At 47.6% G+C, this 10296-nt stretch overlaps 4 non-coding genes across 4 annotated transcripts; all 4 read right to left on the bottom strand.

Moving 5' to 3' along the window:
* Nucleotides 1-292: 292 nt before the first annotated feature.
* On the bottom strand, nucleotides 293-411 carry LOC123175623 (5S ribosomal RNA). The gene has a single exon (XR_006488041.1). It is a non-coding gene; the product is annotated as a 5S ribosomal RNA (ribosomal RNA).
* A 297-nt stretch (nucleotides 412-708) lies between these two features.
* On the bottom strand, nucleotides 709-827 carry LOC123175622 (5S ribosomal RNA). Its single transcript, XR_006488040.1, has one exon. It is a non-coding gene; the product is annotated as a 5S ribosomal RNA (ribosomal RNA).
* Nucleotides 828-1124: 297 nt separating this feature from the next.
* Nucleotides 1125-1243, bottom strand: LOC123175624 (5S ribosomal RNA). The gene has a single exon (XR_006488042.1). It is a non-coding gene; the product is annotated as a 5S ribosomal RNA (ribosomal RNA).
* Nucleotides 1244-1540: 297 nt separating this feature from the next.
* LOC123175621 (5S ribosomal RNA) lies at nucleotides 1541-1659 on the bottom strand. The gene has a single exon (XR_006488039.1). It is a non-coding gene; the product is annotated as a 5S ribosomal RNA (ribosomal RNA).
* Nucleotides 1660-10296: the final 8637 nt, after the last annotated feature.

Raw genomic sequence — 10296 nt, 5'->3', positions numbered from 1 at the left:
GTTACCCCGGTCTTCGTCCCTTATCCTTGCCCCTCCCAGCTCCACTACAAAGACGATTGCACATTGCTTTGGCCGCTCCCTCTCAACTACGGAGACGAGTTTAACGCGGTTTCCACCCCTCCCTCTCAACCGCACCAGTGCACGCTTGCCGCGCCACAACGCCGACGCTGGACCCGTGAATCGTGAGCACCCAGCTATGACTTACCGCACTCGTGCAAAATAATAAAACACGGTAAATATATTACTTACACGTGCGTTTTGTTTTGCAAGCGGCGCGAAAAAAATTAAAAAGGGAATGCAACACGAGGACTTCCCAGGAGGTCACCCATCCTAGTACTACTCTCGCCCAAGCACGCTTAACTTCGGAGTTCTGATGGGATCCGGTGCTTTAGTGCTGGTATGATCGCATCCGACATGTAACCCCGGTCTTCGTCCCTTATCCTTGCCCCTCCCAGCTCCACTACAAAGACGATTGCACATTGCTTTGGCCGCTCCCTCTCAACTACGGAGACGAGTTTAACGCGGTTTCCACCCCTCCCTCTCAACGGCACCAGTGCACGCTTGCCGCGCCACAACGCCGACGCTGGACCCGTGAATCGTGAGCACCCAACTATGACTTACCGCACTCGTGCAAAATAATAAAACACGGTAAATATATTACTTACACGTGCGTTTTGTTTTGCAAGCGGCGCGAAAAAAATTAAAAAGGGAATGCAACACGAGGACTTCCCAGGAGGTCACCCATCCTAGTACTACTCTCGCCCAAGCACGCTTAACTTCGGAGTTCTGATGGGATCCGGTGCTTTAGTGCTGGTATGATCGCATCCGACATGTTACCCCGGTCTTCGTCCCTTATCCTTGCCCCTCCCAGCTCCACCACAAAGACGATTGTACATTGCTTTGGCCGCTCCCTCTCAACTACGGAGACGAGTTTAACGCGGTTTCCACCCCTCCCTCTCAACCGCACCAGTGCACGCTTGCCGCGCCACAACGCCGACGCTGGACCCGTGAATCGTGAGCACCCAGCTATGACTTACCGCACTCGTGCAAAATAATAAAACACGGTAAATATATTACTTACACGTGCGTTTTGTTTTGCAAGCGGCGCAAAAAAAATTAAAAAGGGAATGCAACACGAGGACTTCCCAGGAGGTCACCCATCCTAGTACTACTCTCGCCCGAGCACGCTTAACTTCGGAGTTCTGATGGGATCCGGTGCTTTAGTGCTGGTATGATCGCATCCGACATGTTACCCCGGTCTTCGTCCCTTATCCTTGTCCCTCCCAGCTCCACTACAAAGACGATTGCACATTGCTTTGGCCGCTCCCTCTCAACTACGGAGACGAGTTTAACGCGGTTTCCACCCCTCCCTCTCAACCGCACCAGTGCACGCTTGCCGCGCCACAACGCCGACGCTGGACCCGTGAATCGTGAGCACCCAGCTATGACTTACCGCACTCGTGCAAAATAATAAAACACGGTAAATATATTACTTACACGTGCGTTTTGTTTTGCAAGCGGCGCGAAAAAAATTAAAAAGGGAATGCAACACGAGGACTTCCCAGGAGGTCACCCATCCTAGTACTACTCTCGCCCAAGCACGCTTAACTTCGGAGTTCTGATGGGATCCGGTGCTTTAGTGCTGGTATGATCGCATCCGACATGTTACCCCGGTCTTCGTCCCTTATCCTTTGTCAGGACCCCGACTCAATGCCACATCGATCTAGCATGTAACACCTCATATCACTTTGCGGCCTCACGCACGGTATTCCACGGGTGTCGCCTTACCTTTGCCCGGGACCGTTTGCGCCTTTTGGCACACGTATATGACAGTGTCGCTAGCATCCATATGATAAGGAGCCCGGGCTGACATGGCTAGTCGTAAACCCAAAGTGGCACAAACTTACAGGGACAGGCATCCATGACCCAGCATCGAACGTGTCGGTCATCAGCGAGTGAATCCAGGCTGTAGCACTGGGCTAGCAGGACTCCGGTGAACCGGGCTGTAGCAGGCTAACAGGACTCCGGTATTCATCGCGTGACATTTCCCCGAAGGGACAGACACAGGAACGAAGAAGGACACATGCCGGCCAGCCTAAGTGTTCCGGAGCAGTAGCAAGCTACCATGGCTCAGTGGAAACACTAGGAGACATTTCCCGGTAAGAGAGGCTACTAAAGATAAACAACTAGATGGTCAGATCCCATACATACCAAGCATTTCAATAACATACACACAATATGCTCGATATGTGCAATACAACATGGCATCACAAAATGACTCTACGACTCAAGTAGTTTATTCAATAGGCTCCGAGGAGCGAGATATTACAAACATGGGTCTCATGACCCAACACTCAGAGCATACAATCAAAGCACAAGCGGAAGCTATCATGTCTGAGTACAGACATCTATAAATGAAAAAGGCTGAGAAGCCCAACTATCTATCAGATCCTGCCGAGGGCACAAGATCGTAGCTGAGGTATCAAGCTAAACGTCGAAGACCACGCGGAAATACTAGTGAGACTGAAGTCTCTCTGCAAAAACATAAAATAGGCAAACGTGAGTACAAATGTACCCAGCAAGACTTACATCAGAACTATCTACATATGCATCATTATCAACAAAGGGGTGGTGGGGTTTAACTGCAGCAAGCCAGCTTTGACTCGGTGGCTATCCTAGACTACGACTGCAAGCGACTCTTTTGAGGTGGCGCACACGAGTCCACATATTCACCATATCAATACACCACTATGGATTCGCTCCCGTCTCCCTACGAGAACGCCATCCATAGCACTCACGCTTATCTTGCGTATTTTAGGGTATCCACTTTCACTTGTCTATGAACTGATATAAGCAACCCAGAGGTCCTTTTCCGTGGACACGGCTATTCGAATAGATTAGGTTAACCCTGCAGGGGTGTACTTCTTCACACACGCTCTCACCACTTACCGCCGTTTACACGACATGTACTCGGCAACCTTCAAGCGGAAGCCCAACGTGGGTGTCGGCCACGGCCTACCTAAACACTCAAGTCTCTAGTCCAGGTTTATCGCCTATTCGGGTTCCATCCATGAGGAGATCCGGCCGGAGTTTCGCTCACAGCCCCAAACGATGTGAACAGGGTTCCCGAGACACCAAACGGGCGCCCGGTACACCGTGCCACGTGCCTACCGCATCACAGCCCACCCCTACGGTCAGCACTGCGCACGGCCTCCAGCATACTACAAACACCAGAAACTACTTGCAACTCCTGGACAGAGGACAAGGGTGATTAAGAAGCCGAGAGGGTCCATTGGTTTCGGGCCCAATGCGTGGTAGTAGCTGAATCATGGATCACAAACACAGAACTCAGTTCCTGAGGACGGCTGCAATGAGACAACCCACCATGTACTCCTACATGGCCTCTCACCGCTACCTTTACCAAATCGTGTTCACACACTTAGCTCACACACAGTAGGACATGTTCACACACCTCTGATTCATCCCTGATGAATCAGACCTGACTCAACTCTAAGCAGTAGCAGGCATGACAAACAAGCATGAATGAGTAGGCACAACAGGGCTCAAGCAACTCCTACTCATGCTAGTGGGTTTCATCTATTTACTGTGGAATGACAGGTCATGCAGAGGATAAAGGGTTCAGCTACCGCAGCAAGTAACAGATGAATCGGTGTTGTCCTAATGCAGTAAAAGAGAGCAGGAGCGAGAGAGTAGGATTGTATCGGAATGAACAAGGGGGTTTTGCTTGCCTGGCACTTCTGAAGATAACATTGAGTCTTCATCAGTGTCAACGATCACATCATCGGTACACGTCTATCGAGAGGGGACAAATACCGGCGAATACAGAAAAGAACACAATCAATGCAATGCACAATATGATGCATGATCATGACATGGCAAAATGAATGTGTTTTGGGCTAATGCAACTAGCAACAGATTAAATGAAGTTGGTTTGAATACAAGATTCAAATTCAAACTCCATATGTGATTATTCAAATGCCATTCACTTCATTTGCCCTAAACAGTAGTGATAAGTTGTTCTAACATGCATGAAAATGGTACAGATGGATTCCTTGAATTTTTCTGATGATTTTTCATATATAATTTATTAAATTTGGAGTTACGGTTAATTTTCTATGAATTTTAGAAGTTTTAGTTATTTTCTGAAATTAATAAATCATTTTAGGATTTATTTAAATTCCAGAACAAATACTGCGTCAGCATGACGTAATAGTGACGTCAGCAGGGTCAAAGGCGTCGACCAGGTCAAACCTGACCAGTGGGGTCCACTGGTCAGTGACCCAGTCAACTAACCGGGTTAGTTAGCCCTAACTAACTTAGTTAGCCGAGCGGGGCCCGCATGTCAGTGGCTCACCTAATTAACTAAAATAATTAACACTAATTAACCTAATACTAATTAAGCAGGCGCCTGGGCCCACATGTCAGTGAGAGAGAGAGAGGTCAAACACCGCCGGTCGGAGCGGTCAACCCGCCGGCGTTTAGCCGCCGGCGAGGACAAAAGCGGCGGCGTGCTGCGGGATTCGCCCACAGGGCGCCATTTGCTGCGCGGAGGGCAGCTACGGGCAGCTGGTGATCGCCCGCACCCAGCCATGGTGGTGGCTTGGCCGGGGAGTGGCCGGAGCTTCGCCGGCGGCGAGGCCAGGTGGAGGCTGAAGCTCGGCCAGCTCGTGCGCGGGGCTGCGATGGCCTAGTCGGCGTGGCGCTAGCACCTACGGCCTCTACGCGATGCGGGGAGCGTGTTGACGCGATGCCCGGGACCAAATGGTCACCGGAGCATCACCGGCGACGAGTGCAGGCGGCGGCGCAGTCGGGCGAGAGGCGCGAGGCGGCTACGGCGTGCCAGAGAGGGAACGGAGAGGGGGAGGATGTTCAGAAGCTCACGTAGATGACCGTGGGATGGACGGCGAGCTCGGGGAAGGACGAGCGGCGACGAATTTGACGACGGCGATCCACGGTAGCCGACGAGGGGGAAAACATCGGGGCGGCGCTCCGGGGCTCTTTCGGTCGTGTGGCTTGGTGAGGGGGTTGGTGACGAGGCACAGGAGCTCGGGAGCGGCTCGGGGCATCGTCGGGACGGCGGTGGTTGCGGCAACGGCGAACGGCGGCGGTGGGCGTGTTCGGTGGAGCGTGAGAGAACGAGACAGAGGAGGGGAACGAGGGAGAGGAAGAGAGCGAGGGGGTCCAGGGAGTCGGGGCGGCGCCGGGGAGAAGACGCGAGGCGTCGCGGTGGCCAGGCGACGCAGGCAGGCAGCCTGGTGGCGTGGCGCCCGCGCGCGCACCGGCGTGCTCCTCTCTGCCTGCCTGGCGAGAGGAAGCAGGTGGCTGGCACGGGCCAGCACAGTGCTGGGCCGGCCAGTGGGCTGCCAGGTGGGCTGGCCGCGCAGGTAAGTGGCCCTGGTGAGTAATGTTCTTTTTTTTTAAATTTTTCTGTTCTGTTTCCCTTTTTATTTAATTCTTTTGCCACTGTTTTCAAATTTAAACAAATTCAAAACAGTGCCAAATATCCTCTGAATAATTTATGTTGCTAGATGGACTTTTCCAAAAAGCTCATAAAATATTTCAGGGGTATTTGAAATTATATTCTAATTATATGAATATAATTCAAATTCAAATAGCTAATGATTTAAATTCAAAGTCCCAAAAATAAATCCTTTTAAAATGTTCATTATTTTTGGTTTGGATCAAAACCCTTGCCAAAAATATTAAACATCTAAGAGGAGCATTTTGGAACAATGAATGAGATTTTAGGGGTTTTTGCCCCTCTTTTATTTAGGGTTTTGAGGCTTCCAATATTCCTCAATTCAATTTCATTTGAATTTAAACATGATGCTCACATGAGGCTAACCTAGAGCAATGCCTGAAGCTAGGGATGTGACAACTCACCCCCACTAAACAAGAATCTCGTCTCGAGATTCAAGCGTAGGGTAAGGTGAAGGGGAAACGCAAACTAGTATAATCTTCATGATCCAGGGTGCACTTCAAATGAACGTTGATTTGAACACCATCATTGTCTTGTCGTCTTGCTCTGAGAACTTCAGCTAATCATGACAAGAAGAGGAAAGGAAAAGTCTAGAACAATCGATCTTCGAGAAGACCGAACAACTTAGGATCAACTCATGGGATGAGATATAGCAACATCTCTTGAGCTGAGAGACGAAGCACAGATCCGAAGAAATGGAGTAAGACAAATGACGAGGGTTCGCTAAGTAGACAACAATTCCATGCTTAAGAAGGTGGTAAACGATTGTCAACGTAGCGAGGAGTTGAGTTGCCATGATACCACGACGAAACATCCTGGAGGAGGGTGATTCGTAGATTATTATCTTAAGTGGCAAAAAGAATTACTTTTGATATAGAGATCATTGAGATTCTCTATATCAGCCTAAGGCAAATCACAAGCGATCATTTGGAGGGGGTCGGTAGAATGGCATACTCGGACTTGGATGATGTAGATTACCTTGTTGAAGACAACGTAATGAATGAATTTGCTTATCACCGGAGATGGAAGAGACCCGTGGTAGAATGGCACATTGGCGGTGCAAGCTGGGAACAAAATGCAAATGCTGGGAATGATTCTGGTAACTGGGGAAGAACCCAACAATAAAGAGTGAATTCACTGTTGGAGTGGTTATAGCATAACCGAAGAATCTGGGGCAATCCCAGCTAGTGCCGATGATAAGACGTAGCGCTTGTGCGTGCTCTCAAGAACTTAAGCTTTTCCACATTCATCAAGGTTTTACCAACATCCGTGTCAAGGGTCCGGTAGCACAACTTACTACCATGATGAATGGTGATGGAGGATGCAGATGCAAAGGAAGATAACACTTTCTTAGTTTTCACCTTAGCGAGGCCAAGCAAATAAAATCTGGATGATCGACCGAGAGACATTTAGCACTCCGCTTCTAATGTTCTCCTTGATGTGCTAGTGTAACCCACCCATAGATATGGTTTGATATTTAGAACATCAAGTAAAGGTCGGACTTCGGGAACACAAAAATCCATAGGGGCAACTAGGGAGTAAATCCTACGAAATCCCTAGGGGGGGGTGGCCAACTTCCTCAAACAAGATACTATAATAATAGGTCTACCGAATGGGTGTGTTGGCCACGACATCCACCTTACCGGTTATCGAGAGACCAATATTATAGTTCTTAGGGAAATGTTCCAACCATCATATCTGCCTGAGATTCAGATCTGGTTGGTGTCAGGATATTCCAGACTCATCGAGTCTAGGAAGAAAAACGAAAGTTTGCAACACAAATCGACGAGATGACGTTGCGGGATTCTCGGGAGATGAACTACGATAGCAAGCTCCAAAACATGAGCTGGTTCTGCTACAAACATGTGAACACGCTGTTCCAGACAAGCATGACCACGTGGTAGTCTTACAATAAAACACTACCGAGTTCTGGTTGGGAACCATCACCGTGGATAACGAAGTCCTTGCATAAGTCATATGATTAGCTCTTATGAAGGAACTTCTTCTCCTTGAACAAATCAATCAGTGGCTTGGTGTGCTCGGGACACATATGGAATGAAGGTTGCAAATCTCCAGACCACAGAATACTTCGCACGTGTGCATGACTGATTTGGGATGATGCCAAGGAAACAAAACTAGCTTTCTCAAATTCACGGCGGCATCTTTCACCAAATACACGTGTATAAAAGGAAGTCACTCCTTTCATCAACAAATACTTCATGAGCTAGCATGAAGAGAATGCTTTCAAAAGTTTCCAACACTAGCTTAATGTCCAACAAAATTATGGAGGAGATAAGGATGTTGTCAATGGGCTCAACAACAATTCATCTGGGTTTCCTTTTAAAAGGAATTCCATAGTTAAGTGAACAAGTGATAGCATTGGTCAGACCAAAGATGTAATGGTGTATGCTCGAGGGATCAACCACGAGTAGGACAACATTACGAGCATCGTTGGTACTGATTTGATTTGACGATAGCCCATACTCAAATCAAGGGATTGATAAGACAATAGGTCCAGCAACTGATCACAGGGACCAATCGATGAAGATATCATCTTTCTTCAACACACACTACACAAGAATATCCCTTTGGAACGAACTAAGTCAGACAAGTTTTTGTCTTCCAACTCTCCAAGTTGTTGTCCAGCTTAACCAACTAGCTCAGGGATATCTAACACCGATTCTTGGAAAGAAGGTGGTTCATAAGAAACCAACTTGATCACGAACTCAACATAGCGGTCAGGTGACAACCTGGTGATACTTTCGAGAAGATATTCGGAAAATCACGAACCACCGATATGTTACTAAGCTCGAGGACAATCTTGCTTTTCAGGGCAAGATGATATGATCAAAAGAGCGAGGGATTGCCAAAATCCTAACCCATGGATCGGAGAGTGCACCGGAAATAAGGGCTAGGTAGCACAATCATACTTAGGGTGATGATTCAAAAATCAACACGCTAAGATTGAGGTTATCGTCCATTTAACTACCAGGCAACGGAGTTGCTAGCAGTATTGATTTCACACACCACGATTCACTTGTCGGCATTCCGGTTACACTAACAAGGAAACCGAGGAATGAACAATGATGGCAAGAAATATCACTATATCAAGAGTTCATAGGATGGTGTGCAATTCCTATAACAATCTCGATATAAAATATGTAATACTCCAAGGTAGAGCAGAACCAAAAGCTGGATTGGCATTTGATCTGCGGAATACAACTTCTTTGACCCAATCCTGGATATGGAAGAGGTACTGGAGTTTGTTTCTCCTAGTCATTCCGGAATAGAATGGCTTGACAGACCACAAGAGTCATAGGCATCGATGAACGAACGCATGCATACTCTTGACTATCAATTGATAGACGAGGGTCAGAATGCAACTAAAGAGAGCAACTCAAAGGAACATGCGATTTTCTGAGTTGTGGATGCATGATTTAGCATGTCGAACGAATTCCACATATTTCTTCCGGATAACCCATGCAGAAAGGTAGAACTGGCAGAGTCACGATTTATGAATGGAGAACTCCTCAAGAGTACTCTAATTGTGATCTTTTGATCCAATAAACATCTGCCATAAACGGTTCATAGTATTTGGAAGAAGGAAATACCACGGACCTCGAGGACTATCGCAAAGTTACTAATATCCTGAAGGAACTAGCAAACACTATCAATCATGAAGTAAGTAGAGTGAATCTCGGGTTCAAAGCTCAAGGAGTAGAATACCTACTACTAAGTAGCATCACAGGATGCTTTCGAGAATGATGGCCAGAATCATCACACTGGGAACACAAATCATGGCTAAATTACTAGATGATCCCCTAAGACACCTAGGGTCATAATAATATCTCCAACATATATGTCAAGGTAACGGAGTACCTCAACTTACTGATTAGTGTGGTTAATCTGGCCCATGGGAACATTGAAACGGGAAGAAAGGATTTGCAAATGCATCAGACTACTTAGAAACCTGGGATGACTCGGACAGCATAACGGCTGTAAATGCTCAGAAAGATTTGAGACATTCACAAAAATGGTGGCATAACCACTCAGAAGCACAATATCAAGGTTTCGAGATCAACAATTAACATACAGAGGTAGAAACTGAACTGAGGCTTAAATCCAACAAACTTATAAGTCTACTGATTAGTAACACGTGATCCTAATAGAAAGAAGAGATAGCCTAGTTCTTAATCCCCGTAGAAGAGAAGATGACTCAGATCAGAAGGCATAAGGTATAAGGAGTAAAAAGAGCCTTACGTTCCATCCCACAATCAATTCCCTTATATAACTAAAGAATATCTAGACTCAACTTCGACCAGTTTGGCTTGGTAATCCTACAGGCAGTCAAGCTCTGATACCAACGCTGTCAGGACCCCGACTCAATGCCACATCGATCTAGCATGTAACACCTCATATCACTTTGCGGCCTCACGCACGGTATTCCACGGGTGTCGCCTTACCTTTGCCCGGGACCGTTTGCGCCTTTTGGCACACGTATATGACAGTGTCGCTAGCATCCATATGATAAGGAGCCCGGGCTGACATGGCTAGTCGTAAACCCAAAGTGGCACAAACTTACAGGGACAGGCATCCATGACCCAGCATCGAACGTGTCGGTCATCAGCGAGTGAATCCAGGCTGTAGCACTGGGCTAGCAGGACTCCGGTGAACCGGGCTGTAGCAGGCTAACAGGACTCCGGTATTCATCGCGTGACATTTCCCCGAAGGGACAGACACAGGAACGAAGAAGGACACATGCCGGCCAGCCTAAGTGTTCCGGAGCAGTAGCAAGC

This window comes from Triticum aestivum, unplaced genomic scaffold (assembly GCF_018294505.1).
Source record: "Triticum aestivum cultivar Chinese Spring unplaced genomic scaffold, IWGSC CS RefSeq v2.1 scaffold90771, whole genome shotgun sequence".
NCBI lineage: Eukaryota > Viridiplantae > Streptophyta > Magnoliopsida > Poales > Poaceae > Triticum > Triticum aestivum.
The sequence above is the reverse complement of the archived record's forward strand: the minus strand, read 5'-3'. Positions and strand labels throughout refer to the sequence as shown.